Source organism: Loxodonta africana, chromosome X (genome assembly GCF_030014295.1).
Source record: "Loxodonta africana isolate mLoxAfr1 chromosome X, mLoxAfr1.hap2, whole genome shotgun sequence".
Classification (NCBI taxonomy): Eukaryota; Metazoa; Chordata; class Mammalia; order Proboscidea; family Elephantidae; genus Loxodonta; species Loxodonta africana.
The window spans coordinates 63271933-63285194 of NC_087369.1; the positions used below are offsets into that span (position 1 = coordinate 63271933).

Here is a 13262-nt window from a genome sequence, read left to right on the forward strand (position 1 = left end):
CCGCACGGCGCAGCACTGCCATCTACAGGTCGAAGAAAGCGCAGGCGACCGGAACGGGGGGAGGGGGTGGGGGCTGGGGGAGGCTCTTTCCTGCTGGTTTTTACCCCTGGAGACTTGGCAGAGGAAGCGAGGCGGGAGGAAGGTGAGGGGGGGGGAGAACGGTTCCGGCCCAAGCATCCGCGGCCAACCGTCCCAGGTACCGGAAGCCTCCCCTAGTCCCGCCCTCGGAACCATAGCAACAGCGGTGAAAAAGGACGTCACTCCACCCTGCGCGGGACTCGGCCTGGTGGGCGGGGCTGCCTGGGATTGGCGGGTTCTGGGCCTGCGGGTGGGAGCGGAGTGCCGTCCCTGCCGGCGTCCCTCCCGGTGTCGGCAAGCTGGTGACCTTACGGGAGGCCTCTGTGAGGTGACTGGTAAGGGTCGGGCCGGGATGTCCAGCTCCTGCCGCCCGACGGCCCCCGTGCGGGACCGCTACCAAGCCCCTGCCACCCTCTCCCACCCAGCCACCCTCCCTAGCTTTGGGACAAGTTGCTCTCCTGGCACACTGACCGTCTTCTCCGCCCTCCCTCCTCGTCCTTCCTGGGGATCTCAGCATCCCCGAGGCTGACCCGGCCACCACCAGAGCCTCTGAGTCCTCGGGGATGCTCTCCTCCACGCCCCCTGAGCCTCCCCGCGCCCATGGTCGTGCAACCCTCCATGATCTCCATTTGTTTGATCCCTCCTCCCTCATCATCACCAACACCACGTCCCTTCCTCCCAGCTCACTCCCTCTACTGCCCCTGCATCCAGAGGCTTCAACCTCGTGGAGACCCCAGACCACCCACCACACCGCGTTCCTCACAATCCCCAGGCCCTTCCTTACCCTGCTTACTCAGAGCTGTTCACTCTCCAGGTCAAACACACCTCTTTGGCTCCTTTCTCCCTTCTCTCCTGGTAAAACCCCAGTAACTCTCTGCACTCTCCACTCCACAGAAACCATCACCCACTGTTCTCAAGATATTCACTGATACTTTGTTGGAAAAACAAATGATCAGACAGGCACTCTCTCACCACTTCCCCAAAACCCTGAATCGGCACTTGTATTCTGTGTTGCCCCTCTGGAGGAAGTTACCAGATCCTACTTGAGGCTGGACCCTTCACCTCTGCTCTGGATTCAATGCCTTTCCACCTTCTCAAGGGGTAGGCTTTTTGCAATTATCGTTCCTTTCTCCTGAATCATCGCCTTCTCCGTCTCCACTAGGTCATCCCATCATCTACGAACATGCTCTTGTTTCTTACACCTTAAACAGCATGAAATAATATATAAAGCCTTATCCCATTTTCCTCCAAGGTGCTGCCACATTTTCCCTGATGCTCCAAACACCAAACATGTCTCCACTTATTGTATAACCATTCTGTTTGCAGTTGAGCTTCTACCCTCATTCCCCCCAAAGGAAAGTGCTTTTTCCAAGGGTACCAAGAAAAAAACCAAAAAACCAGCCCATTGCCATCGAGTCGATTCTGCCTTATAGCGACCCTACAGGACAGAGTAGGACTGCCCCGTAGGGTTTCCAGGGAGCTGCTAGTGGATTCAAAGTGCCAGCAGCCAAACACTTAACCACTGTGCCACCAGGGCACCAAAGACCTAATTAATCCTCATCATACTATATCGCCCAAGTGCCTTTGGTGTATTTGACAATTCCCTCCTTTGAAACCTACTCTCCTTCCCTTCATTCCCCCACCCCTCCCTTCCTTCCTTCCTTTCATTTTATTTTTTATTTTTAGATTTGTGGTGGTGTACTCTCCTGATTGTCCCTCCAACTACAATAGCCTCTGCACGCCTTCTCGGTGTCCATTATTTGCACCTGTTTCTGCATGACTTTTAACCAGGCCCCCTTCTCATGCTACACTCTCTGCCTGGGTGATTTCATCCATTTTGCCATCATACATGATCTGCATAGTGTGATCTTCCAAATTTCTCTCTCGTGGAACAACCTTTTTGTCCCCTGAGATCCAGACTTACCTGTCTCTTTGTTTGAATCCCCCAGAGGCATCTTGCATTTAGCATGTCCCAAGCACACCTCTTGGATGTGTTTTGTTTGTTTTCCACTGCAATCCATCAGCAAGGCCTCTTGATTGGATCTTCTGAGTATATCCTGTTTCCAGCCCCTCCTTCTACTTTCACATCCAAACAATTTCATCATCTCTTGCCTTCACTACAATACCACTGCCCTAGTTCTGTTCCTTGAACATGCCAAGCTTGTTTCCTCATTAAGGCTTCTATAATTGCAGTTCTCTTTGCCGGAAGAGTCTACCCCCAGGTCTTTCTTCTGAACCTTAGGGTCTTTACTCAAGTCTGACCTTCTCCAAGAGGCCTTCCCTGACCACCCTGTGTAAAGGAGCAGGTTTCTAGCCTATGAGCTGCGTTGTTTTCTTCCTAACACGTATCCCGATCTGAACTTATTTATTCACTGCTTGGTTGGTCTTCTGTTGACCCACCTAAATGGTATATTACCGGATTCTACAAGAGTGCCAAAAACCTATTAAGAGAGGTTCCATAAATGTTGGTTGAATGCCGATTAAAGGGCCACTTGAGACCTGTTATTGCCTCCTTATAGGGGAGTAGGGGAGGGGAGAGAAGTTACTGAAGAATCTCCCGTCAATTCTACAAATCGTTTTGCAATTCATATATGCCCACAGTAACTCCTGTAGGACTCTGGGTGTGTGTATAAAAGCTGTAATGAATACATTTACCTACCTTGTTTTCCTTCTAAATTGTGAAATTACTGCCATTTTAAATGACATATCCATGATAAATTAGAGGGAGAAAGAGGAAGATGTTGGCCAATCAAAAGGTTTCCAGGGCTTCCACAAAGTTCTAGGACGCATGCAGACATGAACATACACCCGCGCTTGGCCCTGTACCTCCTGGAACACATCACATGCTTCAGGAGAGTTGAGCAGCACAGCTCAACTATCCTGAATAGTTGGCAGAAGAGGATGGGGACAGATCGCTTAGGAGATAAGCTCTCTGGACACTCACATTAAGACCGTTGACACAGCAGCTCGTAGGCCCGGTTTTAAGCGTGATGCCTCTCTTTGAACCCCGAGCTTATTTTTACAGAGCTCTTGTCCTGCTGATGAGGTATAAGGGAGTCCTATTTTGTAATCTCTTCTATTTTGTGGTTATTATTATTATCCTTTAATCATTTAGCCACTCTCTTTCTCCCTGTGTTCCAATAAGGCTGAATTCTGGAGGTGAATGTGCCTTTGGTCGACATGAAACACAAGTCGAAGAGAGTGTTGTCTCCCAGCCGCAGGAGATCAGAAGGCACACGGAGGCAGTGGCAGATGGAGGTAAGACACTACTCGTGTCTCAGTCTGCCCTCTCTGGGCCTCATCTCAGACAAGGGAGTGTGTCAGAGAGGTGGAGGGGCACTCCATGTAAAGGGGGTTTGCCCCCATTCACATTTGGGACCCAGAGGATTCACTTTACAGGATGACCCAGCAGCTCCCTTGGGCAGAGGGGTGGCTAGAATTTGGGAATTTAGCTTTCTGAACTGACCTTGGCTTCTGCTGTGGGGTAGGTGAGACCCTGGCGGGGTGGGCTTCATTCCCTGAAGCGGGGATGTGGAAAATGGCTGAGTCCAGAGCCAGGGCTTCTACCATAAAGGAAGCCCAACCTGGCAAGGGGCTAGGTGACCCTGCAGCTGTGGCTATGGAGTGGACAGTGCTGGCCCTGGTGGAAGGGAGGAGAGGCCCCAGATTCAGAGGGTCTGCAGATGCCAGCACAGAGGAGCTGAGGCCAAGTCAGCCAGGGCATAGCACCAGGCCCTGACCAAGATGAGAGACAAACATACAACTTACACCAGCCATGGACATGGGCGATGGAGGTCAGCATCCCCAGCAGGACCCAGGGCCACGTGTCATCCTTGTCGCAGAAACCACTGAGGACCCTGAGAGCAACCTGAATAGGTCAGAGATCCCCTTCCCACAGCACCTCGGAGACTTATAAGCCATACCCCTTCCCCACTGGGGAAACATCATGGGGCTGGGTGGAAATCTGAGTGTGGTGTAATGAACTACTCAATATTGCCTTTCTAGCCATGGTCTTGTAACGACCACCCAGGTGATTGGGCGGGACCGTGTGATAGGGTAACTGTGGCCCACCAAAGGGATCGGCCTGTCTTGCCATCTCGCAGGGCTTCAAATGAGCCACCTCAGAGGCAGGGAAGAGAAGAGCCCACCACCACCAAGGAAGAACAGCCAGGAACCAGCACATCCTTTCCATCTGGGATCCCTGTGCTGAGAAGCTCCTGGAACCAGGAAACAGACAGAGAACTGTAACACTAAACGCAGTGAGAAGTGACAGCAGAGACCTGGCGGCAGAGAGCCGGCAGCAGGAGACGGCACAGTGGGCTTCCTGGCCCACGGCGAGAGAAAGCTGAGTGCCTTTGGGCAGAGGCCTAGGGCCAGGGAGAGGCGTGCCTGTGAGCATGGCTGGGAAGAGGCTGTCCTGATCGAAGAACTATATCCTTGAGTGTTCCTGAGCCTGAATTGTAACCTGTTACTTCCCTAATAAACTCCCATAATTGTGAGTATGGTCTGTGAGTTCTGTGTGACCATTGCAATGAATTATTGAACCCAGCAGAGAAGTAGAGAGTGTTGTGGGAGGGACAGTTGGTGTCAGAGTTGGTAAAGCTGGCAGAGAGAGGAGGCATGTCTGGCCCCCGCCTCATAGGAATCAGCCTCGGGCTGTTGATCCCGATTCTCCTTCCTCCTTGTAAGGTTTGAGGACGTCAGACACTGCCCCCATGCCATTTTTATACTGAGAGCACTTTCACCAAACAGATTGAGCATTGATACAAACGGACCATTCACAAACGACACTTACGGATTAGACATACATTCAGTGGCTTTTTCCCCCTTATCGTTCAGTCCAGAGGGTGGGCACTCATGATGAAGATCAGACCAGTCAGAGAGAATAAATAACCACAGTGCCCATGCCTTCTGAGGAGCACCCAGTGACTTTGTGATCTCGGCACCCCACCTCCACCAGCTCCTCCTGCCCACCGTCTCATCTGTCCACATTTAGCATGGGAATGTGCCGTCCTTGCCTCCTCTTCTCCTTTAACCCAGGACTCCTTCGAAACCTCCATAAATGGACCCCCACAACAGAGCACAGAAAGAAGAGAGGAGCAGACAGAGAGACCCACAGAGTGTGCAACGGTTGAGAGCTGTTGCTGAGTGAGCAGGGCCCCCTCGAGGCATCTCATTGCCCTCCACAAGTGACACCAGGCTCCCTTATCTTTAGATAACCCAGACCTCATCTCCCAGGGCCTGAGCCCTGGAGCCTGGCTTCAGGAGATGGTTCTCGCACTGTGTACGGCTGCAGAAGATCACGGAACTATACTTATGGTCTTCATTGTCTTCTGGTATCTCACGCTACCTCTCCTGGGCTCTACAGCTAACTTTCTTTGTGACTCTCGGCCTCTTCCAGTCCCTTCTGAGGGGATCCCAAGATATCAAAACCCTCAGCCATACCCCTCCTCCTTCACTCTTAGCCAAAGCACATCCCTATTCTCAGGTGAAGTCCAAGCTGGCAGGTGGAGGGAGAAGGGCCTCAGTGCTGGAAAGGGGTCTGGAATTAGGTTGTCTTGGTAACCGCTCTGCTGCTCACCCCACTGGGTCAGTCGTCTCAGGCAACAGCTGGAAAGGCCGTAAGAGATGGGAAACATGCCTTTCCATCTCTCTCTCTGTGTCTCTCTCTGTGCGTGCGTGCGTGCGTGCGTGCGTGCGTGTGTGTGTGACCAGAGATTGAGACAAAGATCCAAACTGGTTACCAGGGAAACTGAAGCTGAGTCCATCTGGCACCGGAGAAAAACTAACAAACGAGAAAACTAAGACTCAGGTTGAATTGTGATAAACGTGTTTGTCGCAACGGTCCTCGCACACATGCAAATGTGTGTACACGTGTGTAGTCACAAGCACTTCTCACAGCCGAGAGGAGCACAGAAGTGGATATAAAGTACACGTGGGGTAGGTAGGTGATGAGGAGGGAACATAGCAGAAGCCAGATCGTGAAAGGCGGGGAGGCCCTACCTTCCTTTTTAAAATTATTACCTACCCTTTTTTTTTTTCAAGGCTTATTTTGACATTTCCATTACATTTAGAGTCATATCTACAGCTATTTATTTAGGGCAAACTCTACGCTAAACCAGCTTTGCCTGAAAGTAGGTGCAGCCCTATTTCTGTTAAATAGCCATAATAGTGCATCTCTGAATCGTGTGACTCTGTTGTCTTTCGAGGTAGCTCTAAAGTTCAGCAGATGCTGAAAGGACACCTCTCGTAGCCCAGAGTGGAAGGTCCATTGGACAAGTCACTCTTCATTTACATTATAGCAGATTAGGAGCAAAAAAGCACAGACATATCATATCCTCTCTCCAGATCAAGCAGGCTGGAGACTGACCCACTGATAAATCAAATGAATGAATAGGCAGAGACCTGGCTCTACAGCACTGGGGGAGGCTTGACCATCATGTGAAAAATTGATCCCAAAATTGTATGTTTTTGAACAAGGTTTAGATGTTGCACCACTCAAGTGGATATGTAGTGTTTAGGCCATTTGGGTATTTTCTAGGGCGTTGATGTTGGTCAGTGGGGAGGTATAAGTTTTTTCATATTATGTGAATTTCTTTAAAAGATAATTGACTAGCAGAAGGACCTTTGCCTCCCCAGCGTCCAAGATCCGAAAGAGTGATCTAAAGGACTCCTGTTTGCACAGCACGTGGGCAGGCTGAGGGACTAAGTGGCCCTCGGCTCCCCAGCATGCACACAAGCTGGGGTTCGAAATGTCGTGTGGCAGCCTAGCAGGCAGGTTCAGGTCTTCACAGCAAGAAGAGCCACATCTGGATCTGATGGAGAGGACAGCACACCCCCAGAGGTCTTTGAGTTGGAGACATTGACCACATAACTGGACAATCTCTGACCGCCTAGAAATGAAGAAATATAATTCTAACTAACCTATGAATCAAAGAATGAATCACTCTGAAAATTCGAAAATATTTTTAACCAAACGTTAATGACGATGGGTGTTGTGGATTGAATTGTGTCCCCCAAAAATGTGCGTCAACTTGGCTAGGCCATGATTCCCAGTATTGTGTGGTTGTCCTCGATTTTGTGATCTGATGTAATTTTCCTGTGTGTTGTAAGTCCTAATCTCTGTGATGTCAATGAGGCAGGATTAGAGGCAGTTATGTTAATGAGGTAGGACTCAATCTACAGGATTAGGTTGTATCTTGAGTCAATCTCTTTTGAGATATAAAAGAGAGAAGCGAGAAGAGAGGAGAGGGACCTCCTACCACCCAGAAAGAAGAGCCGAGAGCAGAGCATGTCCTTTGGACCCAGGGTCGCTGCGCTGACCAGTTCCTAGACCACAGGAAGACTGATGACAAGGAAGTTATTCCAGAGCTGAGAGAGAGAGAGGAGGCCTTTCACTAGAGCTGGCACCCTGAATTCATACATCTGGCCTCCTAAACTGTGACAGAATACATTTCTCTTTGTTAAAGCCGTCCACTTGTGGTATTTCTGTTATAGCAGCACTAGGTAACTAAGACAATGCCACAAATTGTATGGGATACAGGTGAAGCAATGCTTAGAGGTAATCTAAAGTCTTAACTGCATATATTAGAGAAGGAGAAAGGGTGGAAATTCATAATCTAAGTCTACATCTCCAGAAGCTATTGAAAAAAAAATGGCCAATTGAATCCAAAATAAGTAATAAATATGAGAGCAAAAATCAAAGAAATAAGAATACAGATGAACAATATAGTAAAACCAGAAAGGCAACAGTTGATTCTTTGAAAAGATTAATAGAATTGATAAACTCCCAACAAGATGAATTTAAAAATCGAGAAAGTAAAATTGATCAATAGTCAGGAATGAAAAGGAGGGCATCATTAGAGATGCTTGAGGTATTAACCAGGTTAGTTTTTTTTTTTTCTCTTTGATACTACTGATCTCTGTGACATCATAAGGTCAAATACGTCTATATTTTCCACTGATTTTTAGGAGTTCTTTATATATCCTGTATATGAGTACTTCGTGCTTTCCTTTTCACTCTCTCAAAGGTTCCTTTTGATGAACACAGCAGGGCACCAGAGAGGAGAGAATGTATCGTGCAGATGCTCACACCGTGGGCAGGGTATTCTGCTTCCCATTGCTCTCCACGTGGATGAGTGGTGTATCCTGCCTGGCTGCTCCAAGTGCCGTTCCGACCATGGTACCCCGGAGAGTAATGCAAATATGTTCAAAGACTCCTTTCCTATGCCCCTATTCTAAATCTACAGGGGCAGTGCCCATTGATGAAATAATAATCCATGCGATATTGCTTAAAATATCTGACTTTGAACATAAATTCCTTTTATGTACATGAGTATTTGGTGCTGAAAATTCCTTCAGGCAGAGATTAGTACCCAATTGTAAAGGAGTATAAAAATATTTCACTACACTTGCCTTATAAGTTTAACGTTTTACCCAAACCAGTGTGAAGCCGACGCATTCTATTCCGACATGCACTTGCAACACATTCTTTGGACTCAAAACTTTAAAAATGGATCTCATCTTATTATTGACCTGAAAATTCTAAAACGTGTGCACTTCCTCAGACATAGTGCTTTCTCTTGTGGCCAGTCAATCAAATGGGGGAAAAAAGAATATTGAAATCAGCAAGACGTTCACACCCTACACAGATCCTTTATTCCTTATTGCCAGCAGGATAGGGGGAATAAACAAAGATCCAAGGAGGGAAAAAGACAAGTTGCATCACTATGAGTTCTGTGTGGCCATCGCAACGAATTACCAAACCCAGCACAGTAGAGTGCCATGGGGAGGACAGTTGGTGTCAGAATTAGTTAAAAGGTTTCTTATATCTGACCTGTACCTCGTAGAGATCAGCCTTGTACTGATCTTGATTCTCATTATCCCCCGTGAAGTTCGACAAGTTCTGACACTACTGCTACCATTTTACATCACCCCAGTGTTTCCAGTTTTTTTGCTATTACAGTGTTACTGTATACACATTGCTTACCTCTTCCTGGTTTATGTGTATGTATAAGAATGCCCACCACCGCTAGTTTAGGATGGCAAAAAAGTAAATCAAACACTACCTAAATATCCAACGGAGAGTGACTAAATAAACCATGGCTATAATAAATAATGAGGAGCCCTGGTAGCACAGTGGTTAAAGCTTTCGGCTGCTAACCAAAAGGTCAGCGGTTCAAACCCACCAGCCACTCCAGAGGAGGAAAATGTGGTAGTCTGCTTCCATAAAAATCACAGCCTTGGAAACCCTATGGGGCAGTTCTACTCTGTCCTATAGAGTCGCTACGAGTCAGAATTGACTCGAAAGCAATGGGTTTGATTTTTGGTTTGGTATAATGAAAATGAAATATCAAAAAAATCATTTCAAAATATGTGAACCCGCTGTTTGGATAAATTACCTAAGTGTCAAACAGATGGACGCTGTGATAACTCATGGTTCCAAAGACGGCATATGCAGAAAACCCTGAAGAGCACTGACTAAAACCAGTCCCTTCAGAAGGAAGGGGCAGAGCCAGCCCTAGGCTACCCCCAGCTATCCACTGTGATAAAGAGCATTCCAAAGCTAAAACCCTTGGCATGACTGGACTTCCAGCTGGGGTTTGACCTCAATCCTTTCTTGTCCTAAGCAACTCCATCTTAGATTTCTAGGTGTAAGTTTCTGTCATACAATGCAGCTTGTCATTTTTGCAAAGCCTTCCACTGTACCCTGACCTACTTAGATAGATGTGGTTTTCCTGCTAGAGGAAGCATTTGCAGTTAGAAATGGCCAATGTTAAAATATATATATAATTTAAGACCTATACATGTTAGACAGAATTGTGAAACATGTGATTCTAACTACTATGCCAGTTTTCAGAAAATGCCTCCTTCACCCTCCCTCAAAAAATGTTTTTCTAACCTGTCCTTGGGTCCTTACATTTTCTTTATAAACTTGCTCAGCCTAAACCCAAGGGGGACCTAACCCCCCTTAAAACTTAGAATTAATTAATGTTACAAAGTTATGGCTTCTCTGTACCAAAAACGTTTTTCCCTCCTTAAGTATTAGATATAATTATCCTAAAACTTTTCTTATATTTTCAACAGAATTCCCATCATAATGCTAAAGTAACTCAATTTAACATGGACTACAGATGTCTAGGTGCCAGAAAACAAGTGGTTTTAGAGATCAGCCAGGATCCTGTCACCTGGAGTCATCCTTGCAAAGTATGTCAATACCTGCCAGGATAGTCAACGGAGGTGTTGCCACTTGTAGCTTTGAATACATTAACCAATTAACAATATATATATTCTATATATATATATATATATATTCAATATATCTATTCAATCTGTATGCTGAGCAAATAATCTGAGAAGCTGGACTATATGAAGAACAAGGCATCAGGATTGGAGGAAGACTCATTAACAACCTGTGTTATGCAGATGACACAACCTTGCTTGCTGAAAGTGAAGAGGACTTGAAGCACTTACTGATGAAGATCAAAGACCACAGCCTTCAGTATGGATTGTACCTCAACATAAAGAAAACAAAAATCCTCACAACTGGACCAATGAGCAACATCATGATAAACGGAGAAAAGATTGAAGTTGTCAAGGATTTCATTTTACTTGGATCCGCAATCAACAGCCATGGAAGCAGCAGTCAAGATGTCAAAAGATGCATTGCATTGGGTAAATTTGCTGCAAAGGACCTCTTTAAAGTGTTGAAGAGCAAAGATGTCACCTTGAAGACTAAGGTGTGCCTGACCCAAGCCATGGTATTTTCAATTGCATCATATGCATGTGAAAGCTGGACAATGAATAAGGAAGACCGAAGAAGAGCTGACGCCTTTGAATTGTGGTGTTGGCGAAGAATATTGAATATACCATGGACTGCCAAAAGAATGAACAAATCTGTCTTAGAAGTACAACCAGAATGCTCTTTAGAGGCAAGGATGGCAGGACTGCATCTTCCGTACTTTGGACATGTTGTTATGAGGGATCAGTCCCTGGAAAAGGAAATCATGCTTGGCAGAGTACAGGGTCAGTGGAAAAGAGGAAGACCTTCAACGAGGTGGATTAACACAGTGGCTGCAACAATGAGCTCAAGCAGAACAATGACTGTAAGGATAGCTCAGGACCGGGCAGTGTTTCATTCTGTTGTGCATAGGGTCGCTATGAGTAGGAGCCAACTCGACAGCACCTAACAAAACAATGATCTTTTGCTTGAAGTTTTTTTTCTTCATAAGTCTTTGTGTTACTGTAGCCGCCCCCACCCATTCCCCAAGCACATTGTTGGATTTCTCCCAGCACTGTGTCTCCCCATTTTGCAGAACACTTTCTTGGCCATAATAAAACTCTTTTTTAAAATCTAAACAGACGTGTGGTGTGTTTACACTACAACAACATGCAGAGAGGAAGGCTCCACAAGACACCCCAGCCGGGGGCCCACACACCCAGAGGCCTCTGACCCCCCAGGTGTGAATATTCCATCCTCTGTCCATTCTCTGTCTTCTCTGGGGCCATCCCTGTCTGGGAGGTGAGAAGCCCCCTGCTGGCAAAGGCGGGAATGGCTGTAACCTGGACAGTTCATGGCTGAGCTATACTTGGTGACACCCAGACCTCACCAGCTGGCCACAGCCACCCATGGAGCCACATTAGCCACTCATGGCTCTTCTACCCTGACTGGTCATTTTGACTCTAAGCAGAGCTCAGGTTTGGACCAGGAGTTGGAGGGGTTGTAGTATTAGGTAGGTGAAAGGTCCTGGCTGAAGGCAGAGGACAGACAGCAGGGGCCACCGTGAGATTAAGATACTGAGCCTAGTAACAAGGAAGTGGAGGAGGTTGAGAAGATCAGGGAGGACCCCTGCAAAGAGCTGTATTTAGGAGTGATGAGAACACAGGAAGCCTTCAGGGCCTCAGTTTCCTCATCTGTAAGCTGGTGATAAAAATTTGTACTTGTGGGGTTGTTGTGAGAAAAGCATGATTCATGTAAAGTCATCAGCCAGTGTCTGGCCCAGAGAAACAGTGAAGTAAATGCTGAGAGTACTGCTAGTTATTATTACAGGAATCACTCCATGTTAATTGACTGTTGACCTGTTGTTCCCCCCATGGGATGGGGAACTTCCTTCCTTCGAGTGTAGGCCCTATCTGTCCACCTCTGTGGCCCCAGTATGGGGACAGTGGCAGTCAACCCAAAGGCCTGGGAAGGCAGGGGATGTTTGCTAGGCAGAATAATGGCCCCCAAAGATGTCCATGTCCTAATCCCCAGAACCTGTGAATACATTCCTTATGTAGCAAAAGGGACTTTGCGGTTTGATTAAATTAAACATCTTGCTACGGGGAGATTATCCTGGAGTATCCAGGTGGACCCAGTGCAATCACAAGGGTCCTCATAAGTGAAAGGAGACAGGGGAGTCACTGCCAGAGTGATTTGATGTGAGAAAGACTCAACTGGCTACTGCTGACTTTGAAGATGGAAGAAGGGTCGCAAATCAAGGAATGCAGGCAGCCTCTAGAAGCTGTGAAAGTCAAGAGAACAAATTTTCTCTTCGAGCCTCCAGAAGGAACACAGCCCTGCCCACAGCTTAGTTTTAGCCCAGAGAGCCCATGTTAGACTTCTGACCACCAGAACTGTAAGATAATACATTTGTGTTTTTTTAAGCTGGTAAATTTGTTATATTAGCAATAGAAAACTACCACAGGCGGGAACATGCATCCTTCCCTCCCTCCTTCCCAAGCTCCCATTTTTGTCAAAAAGGTCCTGAGGCCCCTACAAGATGGTACCCCTGAGATGCTGAGGTGGTGGCCCTGTCCCCTCTGCCAGCCTTAGAGAAAGGGAGACTGTGAGGGTGCAGGTTCCCAGGGGAGAATTTGTGGTGACCCAGTGCCTTTCAAGGGGCCAAGCCAGGAAGGGGCACGTGGAGGCAGGGGAAATTTCTTATTTTGTATGAGGTGTACGCATTGTACATTGTGATGATAATACACACACCACAGAGGGGGCAGGGGCATCATGGATAAGAGAGATTATAACACTTGTAGAGAGGAGTGATGACAGCTGATGTTTACTCAATGTTTCTTCTGTACCAGGCATGGCTCTAGGTGACTGACTAGTTATCTCATTTAACCCTCAGAGTTATTAACCCTGATGACAGATGACCAAAGGGAGGCACAGAGAGCTTAAGAGACCTGCCCATTATGTG

The 13262-nt window shown here is 47.1% G+C and overlaps 2 long non-coding RNA genes across 5 annotated transcripts in view; one reads left to right on the plus strand and one right to left on the minus strand.

Annotated features, from left to right (window-relative positions):
* The window catches only part of LOC135228914 (uncharacterized), a 61911-nt gene that overhangs the window by 21501 nt on the left and 27148 nt on the right, over positions 1-13262 (minus strand). The window contains exon 1 of one of the 4 annotated variants that reach the window (XR_010319786.1): positions 2003-3229. The exons of 2 other annotated variants lie outside the window; for them this stretch is intronic. This is a non-coding gene — a long non-coding RNA (uncharacterized LOC135228914). Of the gene's footprint in view, positions 1-862; positions 3230-13262 lie in introns of those variants that run through there. One more of the 4 variants, XR_010319784.1, reaches the window with a different exon arrangement.
* LOC111747764 (uncharacterized) lies at positions 131-4289 on the plus strand. The gene is made up of 3 exons (XR_010319787.1): positions 131-413; positions 3224-3336; positions 4182-4289. It is a non-coding gene; the product is annotated as an uncharacterized LOC111747764 (long non-coding RNA).